General features: G+C 57.2%; 1 protein-coding gene across 1 annotated transcript in view; it reads left to right on the top strand.

Annotated features, from left to right (window-relative positions):
• LOC111158639 (adenosine deaminase, RNA specific B2 (inactive)) overlaps nucleotides 1-20148 on the top strand; it is a 353724-nt gene that overhangs the window by 222002 nt on the left and 111574 nt on the right. The window lies entirely within an intron of this gene.

Here is a 20148-nt window from a genome sequence, read left to right as displayed (position 1 = left end):
GTGAGTAGAGCCGGATGATGGAGATCTGCCCCCGTGGACAGACTGTGGAGATTCTGAGCAGAGAGAGGACTCTTCCTGGTCCCCCCCACCCAGCTGGAGGCCCATATTATGGAAGTCAGAGCACCTCTCAAAGGCTCTGTAAAGTGGGGGGAAACATGTTTGTTCTAACTCACAGGATTGTGTAGCTATAGGGCTTGTCTCCTGTAATACCAGAAAGGTGAGTGTTAATGTTACCATAGAGCAAGTGGCCATTTCTGAAAAGATTTCATTGTTTTTCATCTGTAGAACGGATTTGGAGGGAGGGAGCAAACTACAGGCAGAGTTTGATGTCTGGCCATGGAAAACATACCGAAGCCTTTCATACTCCAAGGACCACCTAAATTTGAGTGCCGTATGCAAGCCCAGTGGTTCCTTCCAGTCTGAATAATTAGCTTGTGTTCTTTGGTTCACATTAGGGGATTAGTGCAATTGTTATTGCAATTTTTGAGAGTCTGCTGGTCGTCTTCCATCAAACAGCTGGTAAAATCTATCAGCTCTTTGGAGACACAGACTTAGACACATCACAGACATAGACATAGACACAGACATAGACACAGATATAGACACAGACATAGACATAGACATAGACACAGATATAGATATAGACATAGACACAGACATAGACACAGACACAGACATAGACACAGACATAGACCCAGACATAGACATAGACACAGACATAGACATGGACATAGACATAGACATAGACACAGACATTGATAGAGACATAGACATAGACACAGACACAGACACAGACACAGACATAGACATAGCCACAGACATAGACACCGACATATACCGAGACATAGACATAGACATAGACACAGACACAGACATAGACACAGACACAGACACACAGACATAGACATAGACATAGACACAGACATAGACATAGACACAGACACAGACACAGACACACAGACATAGACATAGACACAGACACAGACATAGACATAGACAGAGACATAGACATAGACATAAACACAGACACAGACATAGACATAGACACAGACATAGACACAGACACAGACATAGACATAGACACAGACACAGACATAGACACAGACACAGACATAGACACAGACATAGACATGGCAGCTTTCAAGTGTCGGGCTCCTGGATGACTAGGGGCCCTAAGTCCTATCTTTACCCGTGTTACTAGCACAGTGTCGGTGGGGTCACTGCCCCCGGCGCTGACCACCGTGTGTGGTCAGGTGCTCACCACCCCCCGGTAGGCTGCTCAGGCTGGGTTTAATTCTGCGTGTGCCACCAGCTTGGAACTCCTGTCCCTGAAGCAGCAGCTTCTCATCTGCCATGAGAGAGTTGACCATGGCTCCCCCCTCCCTCAGGAGACTCACTCAGCTCCAGGATGACAGTCTTTGTAAGTCAATTTACAGTACAACAGCACCTACAACTGCTGACGTTATGGAAAAGCAGAGAGCTGGGAGATCTCCTTCTTGACCTAATTGATTCCATGGTTCTTCCCTGATTCTTTTACAAACTTTGATGTCCATATTTGCTTCTTCTTATGACCTTGGATCCAAGTGTGGAGGTCAAGAACTGAGTCTTTATTTCCATGGAAACTTCCAGAGCTTTGGTGGGAGATGTTAGTTTATAACTGGTCTTCTTGAGTGACGTATTCCCCAGAACAGCTGTCAGAGTCGGATGCTGCAAGCCCAAAACTTCTCCATTAGAGCTCGATGCCTCAGGCCATGTGCTTTTCTCAGGGCCCCAGGGGGAGGTAGCACATTCCAGGACTGCCTGGTTCGCGCTCAGGGGCAGCCCGTTAAGGATGAAAAAGATCGTGCACCATGTGTCATCCCTCCCTTCCAGTCTAGGAATGCTCCGTTTGTCTTCCTGCTCCCCAAGAGGAGCATTCTGGCTGGGTTTAAGGTTAGGCTATGACCCTTACCCTCCAACCACCTTCCATCGCTGTGTCCCATTCGGTTCTCTTTAGGTGATAGCAGGGTGGATCTGACAGTGGGAGGAGAAAAGAGAACTGCCGGTGCTACATAATGGCTGTGGCTCTTTGACCTGTGTACCCCCCTCTGACATGCCATCCTGCCTGAGCACCATGCCTCCGCACTCGACATGGCTCAGGTCCGGGCACGGGAGTTCACAGGGCAAGAGTTTTACCCATTTTGTTTGCTGTTACATCCCCAGGGCCCAGAACAATGTCTGGCCCATAGAGGGTATCAAAAAATTTGTATTCAGCAAGAGAATAAAATTCTGTAACAAAAGAGATCTTCAACAAGACTAAGCTGAGGTCCTTCATGACCTCTCACACTCCCAAGGCTTTTAGAAATTGGCCAGCCGTCACGCAGAAGGCTTCAGTGGCTTCTGTGACATCACAGGGTGGCAGCCTGGAAGCCAGAACCTGGGTCACTTGAGATCCGCTATTTCCATTGTGCAGAGTGTAACTAGGGTTTCGATTTCCAAATCCTAACAAGCCTGGAAGGGACAGAGACCACAGAACACGCGGGCGTGTGGCTCTGCACTGGTTTGGACCATCAGGCTGTCTTAGCGCATCGGGCTGCTATAGGAGAACACCTGAAGGGGGGTGGACCTCCCACAGCTCTGGAAGCTGGAGGTCCAGGATCCAGGCCCCAGCAGGTCCAGTGCCTGCGACACCCGCTTCCTGGCTCACAGACAGCGTCTTCACTGTGTCCTCACATGGTAGAGGAGCAAGGGGGCACCCTGGGGTCCCCTTTGCAAGGACACTAATCCCATCCCAGCGAACCCACCCTCACGACCTCATGGCCTGCCAGAGGCCCCGCCTCCTGACACCATCACCCTGGGGGCTCGGCTTTAACACAGGAAACACTAACATTCCGTTCACAGCCAAACTGCCACCCCAGTGCAGACGTTTCCTTTTGTCTGGAGTGAGCCAGCACAGGTCCGGGAAGTGTCCACACCGTCCTTCTCCACCCGGCGCCCCACCCCAGTGACCCGCATCCCCTCCATGCACCCCGACTCTCATCTGCCCGGGGTTTGACGGGCGGTGGAGGCTCTACGAGCCCTGCGCTCCCCCGGAGGCCAGCGGCTGCCACGGCAACGCTGGACGGAGAGAGCCCAGGTGCAGGCCTCTGAGCTGGGGGTTCCCAGATGACGCGGCTTCCACCTCCACCTCTCCTTACAGACTCAGTCCACCTACATGCGGAGCGCAAACCCTGCGAAGCACGGTTTGAGGTCAGCACAGAGAGGACCCCGGAATGCTGGTCCTTTCAGGACAGCGTTCTCATCTGCCTCTGGTGCTCGGTGCGCGTTAGTTGATAGAAGCCTCCAGAATCACAGTCTCCCCCTCTTGTCCTCCTCTTTCCAGAACTCCCTGCCGGCCGCCCTGGGTGCACGGCCGGGCCCTCTGCAGCAGGCTGCCCCTCACATCCGAGAGCACCGTGTGCGCCGTCGCTCGCTCTCGCTCTCAGTCTCGCTGTCTCTCTCGCGCGCGCGCTCGCTCGCTCTCTGTGTTCCACTCAGGCTACTCCGTTTCCTCAGCTTTTACGTTGATGCCTCCTTCTGGCAGATGACGACCTGCCAGCACCCATCAGGGATTTTATTCTTCCTCGTGAGAAGCCGCAGCCCAGAGGCCAGCTTCTGTTTGGTAGACAGAGTCGGGAGAGCAGCCTTAACTCCCAATCTTATAAACCTCTTATAACAAAATCCCGTCAGATGTAAATGCTCCGTCTCAATAATTAGATACATGTGCCGACCACCGGTTACCAGCCTAGTGACAGAGCCAATTATATTATTTTCCATGGTGGCGCGGCTCTGACAATCCTTCATCAAACATCCGTCTCCGCCACTTCTTGCCCGTCTTGCACGGAGCTGCTGATGGAAAAATACTTACAAGAGTAACAGCTCAGACATGACCATCTCGAGGCAGGAGCTCTTTAAACCAAGAAACGGTACAAGCTGTGTTGTGGGCTAGATTAGAACTTTAAGTGATATTTTCTGCAAGCAAGGAAGGTACGGGGTTCTTAAATATTATTATTCACATTTAATCATGCACCAAATGCTTCTGTCTAATTGCTAAATGTTTTCTCTTGTGCTTAAATTCCATGCCACAGATTATTAAAAATTGACTTTACAATATTTGTTTTACTTATCTTTTCAAGCCAGACTGGCTTAGCCCATAGATTTTGTGAATTATTAATTTTTAAAGGCAATTTGTGCTACATTTTACACTTGGATGATATCCAGAGAGACACTGATTTCTAATCCAAAACTTGCAGGACTGAATCGCTTTGATTCATCTTTAATCTAAAGACTCTTAGAGCACATACCCAGAGACGGAGGCACTAATGAGTCCCTCCGATGTAACGTGAAAAGCTAACAAGCACTTAGTTAACATTTAGATTCGTGTGATAAAAGAGGGAAACTACCATTTTCGGTTGGTTATCTCAGCAATAACCTTGGGCAGTGTGATTCACTCGGTTGTGTAACAAGAGCCGTGGAGAGGATAATGAGGAGCCGGTAAAGCCACGGGGCCGGCGGCATCCCTGGGTCCCCCCATGCACCAGCAGCCTGCGGGGCCCCCTGTCTGCCACAGCCGTACCCTCCACGGGGGCTCTGGGTCTTCCTTGAACTCAGCCCACTCCACGGAGAGCGGAGATGGACCTCGTACACCGATTTCCACTTGATTTTCTCAGAAGGACTCTGTGCAGAGCTTCTGCTCTGTACACGGAGCTCTAAATCAGAGTCATCACTAAATGGAGAGATTCATAGACATTAGAGAGGTGAGATGACATGTCACCTTACATTTCTGGGTATATAAACCCCTGCTTCTGCTCATTCTGCTTAAAACCAACTTCCATCCCTTAACTCCATCATTTGCTCGAGACCCTGTGTTCGAGGCGAGTCCCTTCCTTCCCCAGGCTGTGCAGTCGCCCTTGTCAGAACAGAGGCGGCTGCTTCATGGCGTCAAGCACACGCAATAGAAAAGGGAAATTTCCAAGAAATTCACAAACACGGAGGAGTGGATCTTTCTCCCCCAGAGCATCCAAACTACTAGGAGATAAAACAAGTGGAGTCATGCATCCTGTGACGAGGCCGGCTTCTTGTTGGGCTTTTCACAGTGTTTTCTTCAGGAACTCGATCTGTCTATATACATATATTTCTATATAAACACACATATTTGGAAGACTTGATAGAGTGACAAGAATTTCGATGTTCTTTGCACTTTTTACAACTATTCTGTCCACGTGGTTGGCCCTAAAACTAGCTCAGGCACCGAGCAGGACGTGGCTGTGGCCGTGCAAGGTGCCACAGCTGCCCTCGGGGACAGGCGGCTTCCGGTCTCGAGTCCACAGGGTGGGGGTGCGGCGCGGGACTCACGTACTCACGACGGCAGACGCTTCCGAGAGCTGCTGTTCACCGCAGACGAGCAGACGAGTTCTCCTCTGTCCTGTGTCTGCTGGCCCTGTGGGGACCATCCGTGTCACTTCTCCTGAGCACCGCACGCCCCTCGGGTGCCAGCCGGAGGGGTCGGCCCTGGCTGAGCGCTCTATGAGCGAGCCGGCCACCAAGCCCAAGAAGGGCAGGTCTGGACAAAATGGGGACAAGAACAAAACCAAGGAGAAGGCCTTGGTTTACTTGGGACATGAGCCCTGAGTCTGAACCCGGAACTTCCCCTGGAGCTTCGCGGGTGCTCACGGCGGACCTGAAACGCACAGGAAAGCTCGCAGGACCCAGGACTCGAACAGAACATGGCACCCCCCGTCCGTGGTCCTGAATCCGTACAAGGCTCTTCAGCTTACAGACCTTCCCTGACCCCCCACGACAGGTGGAGGTACCCCTGAAGCCCTGCTTCCCAGAGGAGACCAGCTCAGAGATGCTCTGACCGAACCAGGCCTGTTCAGCTGGTAAGGGGCTGCCGGCCTGGAACTCTGCTCCAAATCGGCCCTACAGACACCACAGGCTTCCCCTTTAGCAGGGGCCAAGATGCTTAGTACAGTTTTTAAGGCACTCCTTCTTTAAAAACGCCAAGCGTTTTATTCTGGAAAGAAACTGCGGCTGGTAGCCTGTTTGCCCGCGCCTGTCCCACCCGACGCCCGCCGGCAAAACCTCGTATCCCTCCCCATCGGCTCACGGCACCGGCACTAATGAACGCACGCAGTTCTTCGCTGCACAGATATTTGCTGAGTTCCAGCGACTTTGTCAAATGGTGAGGAGAACGAGAAGCAGCAGCTACAGCACATCCTGCTGAGGACATGTCAAGGTCAGAGAGGGGCAGTGGAGCCCAGAGGGCCTGCACCCCTCTCCTGGTGCAGAGGACTGTGAGTGGGGGTGTGATTCCAGCCTACGGCAGACGCCAGAAGAAGGAGAAAACCCACCCGTGAAGCAAAGCCCTGAATGAACAGGGAGAGGAACGAGACCCAGACTTGTATCCCGGTGTCAGGCAAGGAGGGCGCAAACCCTGCGTCGGTCTCTTCGGCTGGGATTGTAGGAGAACCACCAACCCTTCTGTGTCTCCATTTGCTCACCTGCGAAATAGGAGCCATAATGACACACACGCCCCTCATTGCTACCGAAGGATGCAGAGCACTTAGCGGACCGCTTTGGAAACGCTGGCAGAAGCAGGAGGTCGGCGGAGGGCCGGCATCCCTGGCGGGGCTCAGGGCCCATCAGTGAACTTAGTGGGCTGTGTAAGTGCTTGTGTAAAACAACACATTTAATTTAAGGCAAGGTCTGAAGCTCCAGGGCTCTGTGGTGCGCGCGGCAGTCTGGGCCTCAGCGCAGGTCTGAGGCCGGTGTGGGGTCCTCCTGGGTGCCCGGAGAGCCAGTCCTCTGGAGGGCCTGGTCCCCCCCCCACATTCTGCAGGGTTCCCCCACCACTGCCCTCCTCCCTCCGTCATCCCCTGTCCACGTGACAAAACCCCGGCTCAGGGCTGGTGCGTCCGGGCAAGGGGGCTGCAAACGCACACACGGTCACAAGCCCAGGGACCCTGGACTGGCCCCGGCGCGGGCCCCAGAGCTCTGTGTCCGATCAGCCAGGAAAGCTGGACACGGCACTTTACCACTGTGCCCCAGACCCGCCAGCGCTTCCCAGCACCCAGTCAGCATGGCCCAAAGTCAGACCATCGGAGAGTTTCCCCAGAGGCTGAAAGACCATCCGGTCCATGGGAAAGACATCAAGGCCACACGTGTCATCACGGGAGGTCACGGTGTCCCTGCAGGGAGCCTGTGGAGACGCACAAGAAGAAAGGGATCCCGCTGGGAGCCAATCACCGTCCACTCCAGTCACCCTCGCCTCACCTCACCTCTGCTGCCAAGGCCGCCTCCGCCCTCCGCCGTCCGCCATCTGCCCTCCGCCCCCCGCCCCCCGCCCCGTCGGCGGAGCCGTCCCAGTAGCTGCACCTGCTGATCTGGGAGGAAGCCAGTTGGGCTGCGGCATCCTGAGGGTGGGGTGTGTCTGTCAGCCCACGTCCAGCCTCCGGAGGAGCCCGTTAACCCTGCAGGGTGAGACCCTGACAGGAGACAGGGCGGCCCCCAGGACCTGGAGCACACGCACCCCGTTCGGCAAGATGCAAGTCCGTGCCCGTAGGGAGGTGGGCAGTTTGGAAAAGAACAGTCGTGATCAGCGTCTGTGGGCAGGGGAATAACAGGCTCACGTCGGGGCACGGCTTCTCGGAGGCGGCAGCCTGCTGGGAACACGCGGGCCCGTGGCCGGGCGACCGCCCGCCTGGAGATGGGGCCTCTGCGGGGCTGTGTGCTCACCGCAAGGCCGCAGCTCGGCCTGGACGCCAGCGAACCCTGTGCTCCCTCGGCGCCTCGGCCCGCTTGCTGGGGAAAGGAGGGTGATGATGGACTCGAGGCCGTCGAGAGCGCTAGGTCAGGAAACACACGAAAACGGATGCTTTCCACTTTGTCCTGCTGTGGCAACACTCGCTCTCACGGAGCGCAGCTGCTGCAGGCTTGGACCGCAGGGAAGGGGGTGCACTGAGCGTCCTCCGACGGGCTTCAGCCGCCTTGGTGCTCCGGGTCATCCGAGGGCCCTGGGCGGGAGCACCCCCCAAGCGACAGAGGAAGCAGAGGCGCAGGCTCGGTGTCCCTGACTTACACACGAAGCTCCTAAGACCTCAGATCTAATTTGGACAAAAAGAGGCACATCCTGTTGCTTAAACAAGCCACGCGTTCTTAAACAATCATCAAAACAAAAACTAAGAGAACTGATAAAAATTCAGCCCAGTACTTCCGCAGGGACGAGAAGGGTCCTCACGACTTCAGTCCAAGCTTTCATTTCAGGATTTCAAAATAGCCGTACGTCACTTTCCCTCTGGGGATCTGGTCGGCATCCCCTGGGCCTACGGGTTTCGGCGAAGCAAAGAGGGCTCCCTGGACTCCGGACCAGGACGCCAGGCTGTGGCAGCCTTGGGTGACGTGCAGTGAGGCCCGAGAGGGCAGACACAGGGGCCGCACCCCTGCCCGCTGAGCCCTCCCCTGGGGGCACTTGCTGAGTTAGAGACGGATGTATTTTCCCTAAACGCACAGGCCCCGGGAGTAGAGCCCGCGCTGCCCAAGTCCCCCCCGCAGGGTGCTCTCTGTGGCCTGGCCCACTTGGACACACCAGGCCCCGGGGACACCGCAGAGTGCCAGCAGAGCAAGGACAGCCCGGCAAACGAGCGTCTGTGTCTCGGCAGAGTTATTGGCCATCTTGACACTTAAGGACAGGCTGTCAGCGCTCGGCCGGGGGACGCAGACTCACAGTCCCCATTGTCACTCCTGATGCGTGTTACGGCAAGGCAGGGCCTTCGAGACACACGGAGAAATGCGTCCCCAGAAGCTTGACAGGCCCCGAGGCACGCTCGTCGGCGGAGCTCTCCGCACGCAAACTTTCCGAACACAGCTCTGCCCCGTGCGGCCGCTCTCGGCACCGCCGCGCTCAAAGGCAGCTCCCGGAAACACTTCTTCAGTTCAAAGAAAAGACGGCCTCCTATCCCCCTGCCTTAGGACCAAAAAGCTTATGTTTTAATTAAGTAAGACATAGGGCATTCTAGAATTTGTCATCAAAAGACACCAGTGGAGCGCGAACCCGCCAGCTAAATGGTACTTCTCCTGGACGCCTCGGGCTCCCACGCTTTGGAGAAGAGGATCACACCTCCAGTTCCCTGTGACCGCCTCCCACATCCCCAGGTCCTGGGACTCAGGGTAACAACACGGCTCCCCATGGGCACGGAGGCCGCAGCCCTACCAACATGCGCGGTGACACAGGCGCGAGCCGGCCTCCCCCAGCCCCGCATCAGGGACAGCATGAGCCGAGCCACGCCCTCTCTGGGACCTGCAGCGTGACAGCGGCACTGACGAGGGTGTATTGAGGGCACTTCAGGAGCCCAGGGATGGCCATGCCCCCAAACGCCACACGGAATTGGGAAGCGGTGGTATCGGGGAGGGAAGGCTCCTGCACGGCCTGTGGTTGGCTCGTGTCCTGGGCAGTGGGCTGGCATGGCACCCCCGCATGCTTGTGCCGCTCTGGGCTCTCAGACCAAGCAGCCAGCCACGTGTCCTCGCTCCCCAGGTGAACGTGGCAGCCGTGGCAGCAGACAGTTCTGTTAAAACAGAATCACAAGTTCAAGGACGGAAGACCAGTTCAGCAATTATTCCGGCATGTCCGTCTGGGGTTCCAGCCGTCATCCTCTGCAGGTGGGGAGTGACAAGCCGGACAAGGGTCTTCTTCCACGGACGTGCAGAAGCAGACGCTTCTCCTGCCGCGGCAGCAGGGCCGACACAGACATCTACGACAGACCCGGTGTGGAGCGCCTGCACATCTGCTTGTCTTTGGGACACGGAGAAGACACGCGTCCCACCCACGAGCCAGAGCCAGCAGAAACGCGCAGCTACTGTAGTCCTGAGTATCGATGGAGGCAGGGATGTATTGGGTCCACGGTCGGAAAACCCAGTCGCGGCTCCTGGGACCGTTGGTGGTCAGACTGGAGTCAGCGTCCGTTGGCAGAATTCGGACCCGCCCCACTCTGTCCCCAACCCCCGTGGTTCCGTGTGAGTCGCGCACGGGGGCCTACAGGTCCTGGCTTCCCGCGCTGCAGCTCAGCTCCTCACAGCCTCACCTTCAGCTCAGCAGGAGGGGCCGCTGTGGCCCACCAGAGAAACGGGAGACCCAGGCCTGCCTTCTGTCAGTCCGAACGGAGCCGGGGGCGCCCACGCCAGGGACAGCCCCACCTTTGGCGGATGCTCTGCTGTCGCCGTCTCAGGAATTCCTCCTTCTTTCGTCTCATGGCAGCCCGCGCTTGTGTTCTGCACTGGGCCCTGCAACCCTGTCCTCCACTCCAGCCGGACGGGGCAGCGGGGGGTGGTCTGCGGATCAGGTCCACCAGAGCCCCTCGGAGCTGAGAGTGTGGCCTCACCCACCCAGCCAGCTGGGGGCAAGGAGCAGTGCCCCCCAAAGGAGTAGGTTCTGTTTGCTGGAAGGAAGTAGGCGCTACGTGGCCAAGACGGGGAACCTGCCCTGACACGGGGCCCCCATCTTGGGGGTGAGCTCCTCCCTCGGGGGCAGGCGATCCCAGCACAAGTCTGCGATGATGACACGCCCCCGGTCAGACGTGCTGCGGCCTCGCCAAGCCTAACGCTGTTGGCGACGGCGGCATTGCCCGGACCAGGTGTTCTCGCAACTCTCGGACTTCGCATTCTCGCCAGAGCTCGAGCGGAGACGCTCCCACTGAAGCAGCAACGGTCCGAAAGCCCCTCCTCACCGCCGGGCTTCACGTGCCCCGCCAGGCCGAGCGACTCAGCCCGGCACCGCTGCCTCCGAACACGGCCGCAGAGCGGTCAGCCCTCCGGGTCTGACCACACACGCGCACACGCACACACGCACACACGTGTGCTCAGGCAAATTAAAAACACTCGTTTGTCACATCTTACTGCCGACCTGTGCGGAGCGTGGACCAGGCGCATGAGCCGGGAGCCCCTCCGTAGGAGGCCTGCACTCGCCCCGGGCCCCGCGCCGTCCAGCAGACACAGATCCTGCGTGAGTCTCGCCCACGCGGGGGTGCACGGGGCTGAGGGTAACCCAGGTGCCTTATCCCTGTGTGTCCTCAGGCCGGGCATCCGATGGGAAAACACTCCTGAAACAAAATTGAATAGTTTTAGATCTAAGTTCACCCGGCTGAACCGGGCCCCAGTTTTCACGGAATCCCATAGAGAAGAACACGCGTCGCCTCAGAGGAAATCCACGCGCAGGGCCGTCCGCCCGCCGCGCCGTTCCCCCGCAGTAGTAAGGAGCTCCCGGCGCCCAGAGCCACGTGTTGGGTCCCGCACGCGCCTCTCACCTGAAAGAGCCCGCGGGGGGCGCGGCCCTGAGGACGTCGCTCAAGGAAGCGCGTGAGAACCTGCTGCCCCCCCCACCACCGTAGGCCAGCAGCATCTGGAGCCCGTCTCCGGCCACCCTCTGCCCGGCACACCCCACCTCACGCTCTTCCAGAATTTTCTCTTCCTCCTCACGCTAGCGGAGCTCCTGCTCCCCTTCCCCATCGGGCTTCGAGGCGACCAGAACGGGACACCGGAGCACGGCGGCTGTGGCTCCCTCCCACACACAAGCTCGAGGCCTGCAGACCCTCCCTCCCCGGGCACCCCAGGGCAGCACCTACCTGCCCGCTCGCTCTCTCTTCAGATATCACTTACAGTCCTGAGTTCAGACACGGGTCAGCCTTAGCCGGTCGGTTCTGGCTGGTGGTCCCCGACACAGTGTCAGGGAACCCCTGAGCACAGGCGGCTGGGCAGTCAGCAGCCGGTCGGGGCAGGAGCCCCCATGCAGCACGACTGGGTGCTCCTGAGCAGCGTGACGGGGCGCGAACAGGCCAAGACCCCGCAGCAGGCCTGGACGCCCCGAACCTCGGCGGGAGCTCAGCACGAGGGAAAGGGCGTGGAGTCGAGAAGACCAGGAGGACCCCGCGGAGGGCCACAGCGAGACGCGCTCCTCGGCCAACTGCAGGGTCCTCTCGTGAGCACAGAGTCGGGTCTGCCCATGAGCCCAACGCGAGGCTGGAGACACGGCCAGGCAAGTGAGTAGGACACGCCCCACAAGCGCGGTGAGGCAGCCCGCACAGAAAGTCACGATCGGGGCATTCTCGACTGTTCCGGACTGTTCCGGGGTGTCCTAGGCTCAGGGGGCACAGCAAGCGCTCCACGTCCCTTTGCCGCCAGAGGGAACGCTGGAGTCCAGGAACGACAGGCGGGGTCCGCGTGGCCTAGACTGTCCAGGGCAGCACCTGATACGGACAGCGTGGCACGGGGGCGGGAGGGGATGGGGCGGGAGGGGACAGGGGCGAGGGCTGTGGGCTGTGGGACGTCAGGATGGGACCCGCCACACGAGAATAGCACAGATGACCGCGCCCGGCACCACAGCGCGGACGAGCTCGTAGCTCGCAAACAATACACAGCATTTACACACAGCAGCCAGGAGCTCTGCTCTATGGGCAATCATCAAACCCAGACGTGCAGGTTCAGATCCTAACACTATGACTTGCTCTCGAAGCAAGCGCTTGCTAGAATGTATGATTCCTAGAAGAGATGAGGAACTAGCAAATTTCAAACAGCACGGAAGACGCGAGTGTTGACAGTGGGGCTTACCAAAGTCAGCGGGGGATGGGGGGCCTGCCAGGAGGTTCCGTGATATCTTATTTCCTGTTTTTAAACAAGCTCACTTCAATGCCTCAAATGCTAAAACTAACATAAGAAAATAAAGTAAAAATCATGCCAGGTCCGGCTGACTTCAGGAATCCCGGAGTCACCAAATGTCTAACGAGGTGACGTATCCTGGGAGACGGCCCGGCTTTGCCGTGGCATCTGAGCCAATCACAGCTGGCGGCTCTCGGGAGCCTGTTCCTGGTCAGGCCCGCGTGCTGCGTCCCCTGTGTGCCTCACTCGGTCTCAGCCACAGCCCTGACACACGTGGAGATGCCTGCATGTCACACACGAGGGGACAGGGACGCGAGGAGGTCAGGCGACGGGGCAGACCTCCCCCACTTGTCGGTGGAAGGGGGCCCGACACCCTGCCCAGGTGCCCTGCTGACCCTTGAGTTCACGGTCCGGCCAAGGAGGAGCTCTTCTGGAGCCCCATGGTGACAGCCCGGCACGAGGCGTGGGCGGTAGACTGGAGGAGCCCCGGACGGGGCGAGGGCACAGGCCACAGGGAGGGTGGCGAGCTCCCCATGCTCCTCACACGACCACCAGAGCCCCCACCACCAGCGAGGCGCGGTCAGGACCGTCGACAGCATCAAGCACGGAGACGCATGGGGTTGGCCTCATCAGCTGTCCTGCCGGGTCCCCGAGGGGGGCTTCAGAAAGGCCTGTTCAGCCTGCGGACAGGAAGGACCCTCCATTCTGTGAGCGCCGTCCCCTGGAAGCCCTGTGTGGCAGCCTCCATAGATAGTCACCTCCCTGGAGGAGGCCACACACTCCAGCGTGGGCCTCACAGCCCTGCTTGGGGAATGGGGCCCCTGGGGCTGGTGCACTCCTGTCCCACCCACCGCCCCCCTGCCTCTCCTGCCGCTCAGACCCGCGGACACCACGAGGTCCTGGGCGCTCTGCCACCTGCTGGCCTGCAGGATCTCACCGAGAGCCACTGGGGGTCTCCGCAGAAGCTGGCGGGGAGGGGTGGACAGGGAGAGCAGGGCAGGGATGCAGGGGCGGCTGGGGGCATACTCGTCGGGCTGGGCACCAGGTCACATGGAGCATGAGGGGACAGGTGAGCGCAGTGGCTGGGGCTTTCTGGTCTCGAGCCCTGGGCGCCAGGCCCCACGTGGGCAGAGACACCCAGGAACGCTGGTTTCCGGCCAGAGACGCTCGTCCAGGTGTAAGCAGACTGACTCAGAAACACGCCCGAAACAGTCCGGTAGGACGTCTGGCAGGAAGTGAGAAAGCCGGCCTTGGCATCGGAGGGGCACCACTGCCCCTGGGCTCCCCGCCATGAGCTTTGTCCACGAGCAGGATGGCCAAGGCCGTATCACACAAGCAGGGACACCTGTCATCAAGGAAATGCCAGTCATAGCCACGCCGGGCCACCTGGGACCGCCTGGGACCTACTGGGACCACAGCCAAAACGTGGTGGGGCTGCTGCGCACGGTCCCGAGCCCCCCTCGGACGGGGAAACACGCCCCCGCATGCAGAGGTCTGGGGACGCTGGCTGCCACCCACGGCCGCGGACAGCGTGCTCCAAAGCGCACGCCCCGTCCCCACACGCTCCAGGAAGGGGACGAGGCTGGCCCGTAGCTGGGAGGAAGCAAGAGGCAACAGACTGCGCTGACGCTCTGGGCTCTGCTGTGCTGGGGGCGTGGGCAAGAAGAGCCACATCGCGGGGGCAGGAGCGCGTACCAGAGTCCCTCACCGAGACAGAGCCCGCAGAGTCCGAGAGACTAGAAGAGACCGACTCAGCCCGTCGTAGAGCGGGAAGAGCGTGCCAGGCGGGGGTGCAGGAGGTGAGGCAGCTGGAAGGCCCGTGAGCAGGGAGCGCAGGGAGGACGGCTGTCCCAGCCCCGCAGCTGGCAGACAGCCCTCCCTCCTCCACCTCTACGGCTGTGCGGTCCTTGACTGATTCGGTGAAGCCCACCCTCACAGCAAGGACCCTGCTTCACTCGGTTCTCCGATCTGAATGCTGGTCTCGATGAGAAACTCCCTCACAGACGCTTCGGAATCACGTATGGCCGGATGTCGGGGCTCCCAGGGCCTGGTCAAGGGGACCCGTACAGTTAACCGGCGTGGACGCACAATTCACAGCATTTCTGCAGAGCAGCAGTTTCCACCTGACAGATGCACGACTCAGAAAATCGGGTGACCTTGAGTCCGTGACGGCAGCCCCGGAAGCTTCCAGTCCCTCACAGATGCAGTGGTCCAGGGTGGCAGGCGCTAGCACAGGAAGGTGGGAGCTGGGAAGGAGAGGAATGCTCGTGGCCAGAGAACACTAATCCGGCGATCTTACTATCAAATGTTAAATCAGAAGGTGACATTGTAAAATGAAAGGACGTTGGTTTAGCACGTCTCCAACAAAAAGAGGACAGGGAGGCCAGAGGATGCCAAGAAAGGAAGACCAAGGACCCATAAGGAATCAACAAGTTTGAAGAAGCACGTAGAGCAGAAACAGGTCTAGAGGGACAAGAAATGCCGGCCGATGTAGGACGAGGTCTTATTCACAGAGGGTTACACTCTCGTCGTGTCTCTGGTTCTCTGCCTGCAGTCCTTGGAGCGCCTGTGCAGGTCTATAGGGTCACATTTTTATTTTGTGGGAATTTCCAGCCTCCAGATATTTCGCTCCTAGAATTCCTGACCAGAGCCACAGTCCAACTGCCTTTGTAGACCTTCCCATACACCTGTTCGGAGACGGGGAGCAGACATGCTCTGCACGCCGTCTGCTGAAGGGGGCCTCTGACGAACTCCGACCTCGTGGCTCCAACGGAAGGAGACTCTTCTGGAAGAAGTGCAGCCTTCCTCACGCCCTCGGGGTCTGAGAGTCCCAGCTGCACCCCTCCCTCACCGTAAACCCGTTCCTGGTGTGGACTTTCTGCCACAAACAGGGATGGTGGCAAAGACCGTGTCCAGGCTGGACGGCCGTTAGGTCTGACACCGCCGGCTGTCCCGCAGCGGAGAGACGGCTGACCGCTGCCGTAGAGTGACGGCCGCGCTCCTGCATGCCTCCACCCCCAGACGGACCATCGGATGAAGACCGGGTCTAGACTGCAAAGCCAGATAATCTGGAAGGCTGTGAGTGTCTCTAAGTGGAATGTGAACACACACCTTTCCATGCGGATATTTAAATCGTAAATACACTTTGTGGCCAAGAGTCACCTTGGTCTGTCAATCACTTGTCAGACCATCTGTGTCTTTGCCCGCGAATCACACGGCGCACTCTGGTGCGGGCTTGTCTGTTTCTCCACGGCTTCCAAAAATAAGCCAGGCTTCCGGAATGCGGCACACACGTCAAGCCCAAAGTGTCTGTCCGGTCTGCCGGACTGTTCGTAGTGCCGTGACGGTGGCCTGATTAAAGACCTAGACTGGGGTGTGGACAAGCTGGCGTGGGGACGTCTCAGTGCTGTGACTGAGGGAAGCCGTCGAGGAGCGGGACAGCATGCCTTGGGGATACCACTCTGAGAAAGGGACGGCGTCCCTAAGAGACCTCTGATTTGTGCCGTACAAGTCCTTGACAGCCACACGTCATGTCCTCACAGGCACGGGTACCAAGATGCTGGTGCACTTACCCAGGGCCTTTGCGCGAGCCGCTACTTCTGTTCCTGTTGGCTCTCCCTGCCCTAACTTGGATAATCCCACACTCATCCTTGCAGCAAGGGTTTCCTGACTCTGGAGCAGATCTCCTGGTTCAATACACGGGATGTGCTCTTATTACCTACTGGGTCTCAGCGACTGAGTCACCTCCCGAAGGATGCCTCGCCTGACGTCTAGATCCCCTGGCCAGGAGCAGTCTCCCTGCAGTAGCCTTCCCTGGCATCAGAGTTCAAAACCATGGAGGAGGTGCGCAACTACTTGCATTTAGTAAAGGACTGTTGAGTGAGTGTGGCTGTCAGCACAGGCTGGGCCCCAACACCCCGGCCTGGGGGCTCCCACAGCGGACTTTTACTGTCCCGCGTCCTGGGGGCGGGGATCCAAAGGTGCAGGTGTGGGCAGGTCTGGTGTCTCCCGAGGCCTTTGTCCTGGGCACGTGGATGTCATCTCTTCCCCGTGTCCTCTCGTGGTCGTCCCTCTGCACATGTCTGCGTCCTGCTCTCCTCTTCCTAGAAGTCACCAGTCAGACTAGATGAGGGCCCACCTGGTGACCTCATCTTACCTTAGCCATCTCTGTAAGGACCCCGTCTCCAAATATGGTCCCCTTCTGAAGCCCTGGGAGTCAGGGCTACAGCACAAACTTCCGGGGAAGCCGTGGCCCAGCCCATACAGCGAAGGAGCGGCAAACCTAGTACAGGCTGGTCACCTGCTTGCTCGAACCCTTTCAAGGCCCCTCGTGACTGTCACCCATCCAGAAATTGCCAAAAGAGAGCCTCATCTTCTTGGAGAATCAGGCCTTCTCGTGCGCTGCAAAACTCCGTGCAGACCCGGAGACACGCAGCCTGTGCGTGTTAGGACTCATGACAAACGGGTACACACACGTAACACATCATCTCAGAAAGAAACCCCCAGGCCTGCCCAGCAGCCAGCACCTGACCCGGGAGGACCCCTCTGACTCCTCTCTCCAGGGAGCCGTCTGCCTGCTGGGGAACATCACATAAATGGAGTTCATTAGCACCTTCTTGTTGTGCCAAGATCTCTCTTGCTCAGTATAACGTTTCCAAGATTCATCCGTATCGTAATACATTTTACGACGTCCGTTGTCTCCACTGTTGATAGTTCCCCGTCCTATAAACGTAGCCCAATTCATGTACCCATTCTTCTGTTGACGGGTAAGCAGGACGTTCCTAATTCTGAGCTGTAATGGATAAAATCTCCCTAAACAGTCTTATACAAATCTTTTTCTTTTTTGGCATATGTATTTCCTTTTCCTCGGGTAAATATCTAGAAGTGGGATTGGTGTATACAGCCCAAGTTCTCCCAGAGTTACTGGTGGACGAGAGTCCTAATTCCCTGCCCGCATCGGGCTGTCCCGGTGGGTGTGTCCTGACACAGGTCTGTTTCCCCAACGGGCGGTGCCGTGGAGCCCTTCGGGACGCTTATCATTGGCTTCTGCATGTTCTCCCTTGTCGAGTTTCTGTTCAAGTGTTTTGCCCATTTTTAAAAATTTGGATCTTTCTACCCTTTATTATTAAGTTGGAAGAGTTCTTATATTCTGGATACAAATCAGTCATCTTGATCATACATCTATTATCCCAACCTGGGGCTCATTTTTCGTTTTCTTAAAAGTGAATTTCAGCAAGCTGAAATATTTAATTTTTAATTTTGATGAAAACTATTTTTTTTATGGTTAGTGCTTTCTGCATCCTAAGGAGCCTGCCTCCACAAGCACCCTGAGAGTCTCAGTATTTTCTTCCACGAGTTTTATCTTTACAGCTTTTACGTTTGGGTTTATGACCCCTTTTGTGACAATTTTCAGGTATGATATGAGGGAGAGCTCAGAGTTCCTTTCCCCAAGCTGGTGTCGAGTTCTTTCCACACTATTTGTCTGTAAGACTTCCTTCAGCCCAGCACAGTACTTGGAGATCTCTGTTGGAAGCTGGTGAGCGTCTCAGTATGGCGGCATTCCTGAAAGCTATTTCGCTCTGGCCTGTTTATCAGTCTTCAGGCCACGTGCAAATCGTATTTGTTCTTGGTTATCAATATCCTTGACAAACGTGATCTCACGGGGTTCCGGGGAAGAGCTACTGCCCGCGAGGTACTGGCCATTTATTTTGCAAACAGCAACGAGCTTCCAATGCAAATGTCCTGGGTCGCTTGGGAGACACATCGGAAATTCTTGGTTGGCCCGTGGCCGCCAGGCCTTTGCTGGAAGTGGCGCTTGGCTGGAGGACAGTCCAGGGCCACTGCTCTCGGGGGTCCATTTCCAGCTGGTGTGGGGCGTGCCCAGCCCCCCTTCCGGATACTCCCCCTACAGAAACACCTTCTCCATCTTCCAGACTTTACAATGGGGTGCAGGGCAGGCGGGACCCAGCTTCTCTCAGTGGACCCCAGATGTCCAGAAGGGAGCACAGTAGATGGGCACAGGCTGTTTTCCATCCAGAACCCGCACGAGCCGGTCTCGGGACTGGGGTGAGCCCAGCACAGCCCCACGCGGACACCATGTGTAAGGAGACAGCCGCCAGCTAAGACGCTGGCATCCAATCATTCTTGTAGTAATTTTTCTAAACAAAAAATGCAATTCCTGCCATCCTCCCTAATGATGGGCCTAGGCTGCCACCTGCCCCCTCTTGGCACAGAGGCGGTGACGGCAGGCGAGCCTCCGGAAGAGCGGGTAGGCCCAGCAAACAGGCTCGCCGCTCTCCAGGCGTCCTGCCTTGAGCAGGCTGGTGTGTTTGAGCTGGAGGAGTTGCTGGGGCATAAAAGAGGTTCAGATAGAATTCTGAACGTCCTGTTAAATGTGACTTACTAAATTGGGGGGAAACACACAGAAGGTAAAACCTGCCGTACTGACCATTTACAAGCATGTTGTTGGGCGGCTTGTGGTGTGACCGTCACCACCATCCACCTCCAGAACTTTCTTCTTTTCTCTAACTGAAACTCCGTCCCCATCACACACCGGGTCCCCTCGTCGCCCAGCCACTGGCTCCCACCACTGCATCTTCTATGTCTCTGGGTCTGACTCCTCTGGGGACCTCAGATGCATGGGCCCCGCCGTGTCTGTTGTCCTGCAGGGCCTGGCTCACCTCCGTCCATGTCATGGCCTCGAGCTTGGTCACATGGGATAATATTCCGTTGTGCACACAGGCTACATCGCGTCATCCATCCTCGTGTCAGGGGCGCTCGAGGGTGCGGAAAGCTCTGTGAGACCGTGCTTTCCATTCTTTTGTGTGTAGACCCAGAAGTGGATGTGCTGGTATGTCACGTGCCCCATCCATGCACAGCTGTGAGCTGGTGGCCCACGGCGGCCGTGAGCTGATGGCCCCGCGGATGAGTGGGTCAGGTCCGCTGGCCATCTGATGCCCTCCTTGGAGAAATGTCTGTCCAAGGCCTTTGCCTCGATCTGCACTTCAGACATACTGGATGCTCTTTTAGGCTTGAAGCCTGGCCCGCCCCACGGTGCTAGGGATTTACAGAAACTGAGTAAGTGCCCAGGGTTTGTCTAACCCGGGTCGGCTGCTTCTGTCTGCCCGGTCTGGGAAGCCTAGAACGCAAGGACTTTGAGGATCTGAAACAGTTTCGACTAGTTTGTAATTTTGCTAAGGCAAGCTCTGAAACGGTTTCGTGTGCTTTTGTGGGTGTTTGGCTGGTCGCCCTGCTTTATTAGAAAAATGTAATTTCATTTCAAGATGCCCCAGACTAAATCACTTGAGCTTCACACTCTTTGTGTAACATTATTGGGTGCCCTTAATGAAATTATAACTCAAGCAAGAGGTTTCATTCCCGTGTAGTAAACTAGCTTGGGCTGAGAGGGCCTGGGAGAGCCCAACCTCCCTGGCTGCGACTTCTCATCCGTAGGATGAAGAAAGAGCAGGCGTTTTACATTTG

The sequence above is a fragment of the Enhydra lutris genome, unplaced genomic scaffold (genome assembly GCF_002288905.1).
Source record: "Enhydra lutris kenyoni isolate GAN:26980312 unplaced genomic scaffold, ASM228890v2 scaffoldscaffold61, whole genome shotgun sequence".
NCBI classification, from domain to species: domain Eukaryota; kingdom Metazoa; phylum Chordata; class Mammalia; order Carnivora; family Mustelidae; genus Enhydra; species Enhydra lutris.
Note: the sequence above shows the minus strand (reverse complement) of the source record. Positions and strands in the feature narration are given on the sequence as shown.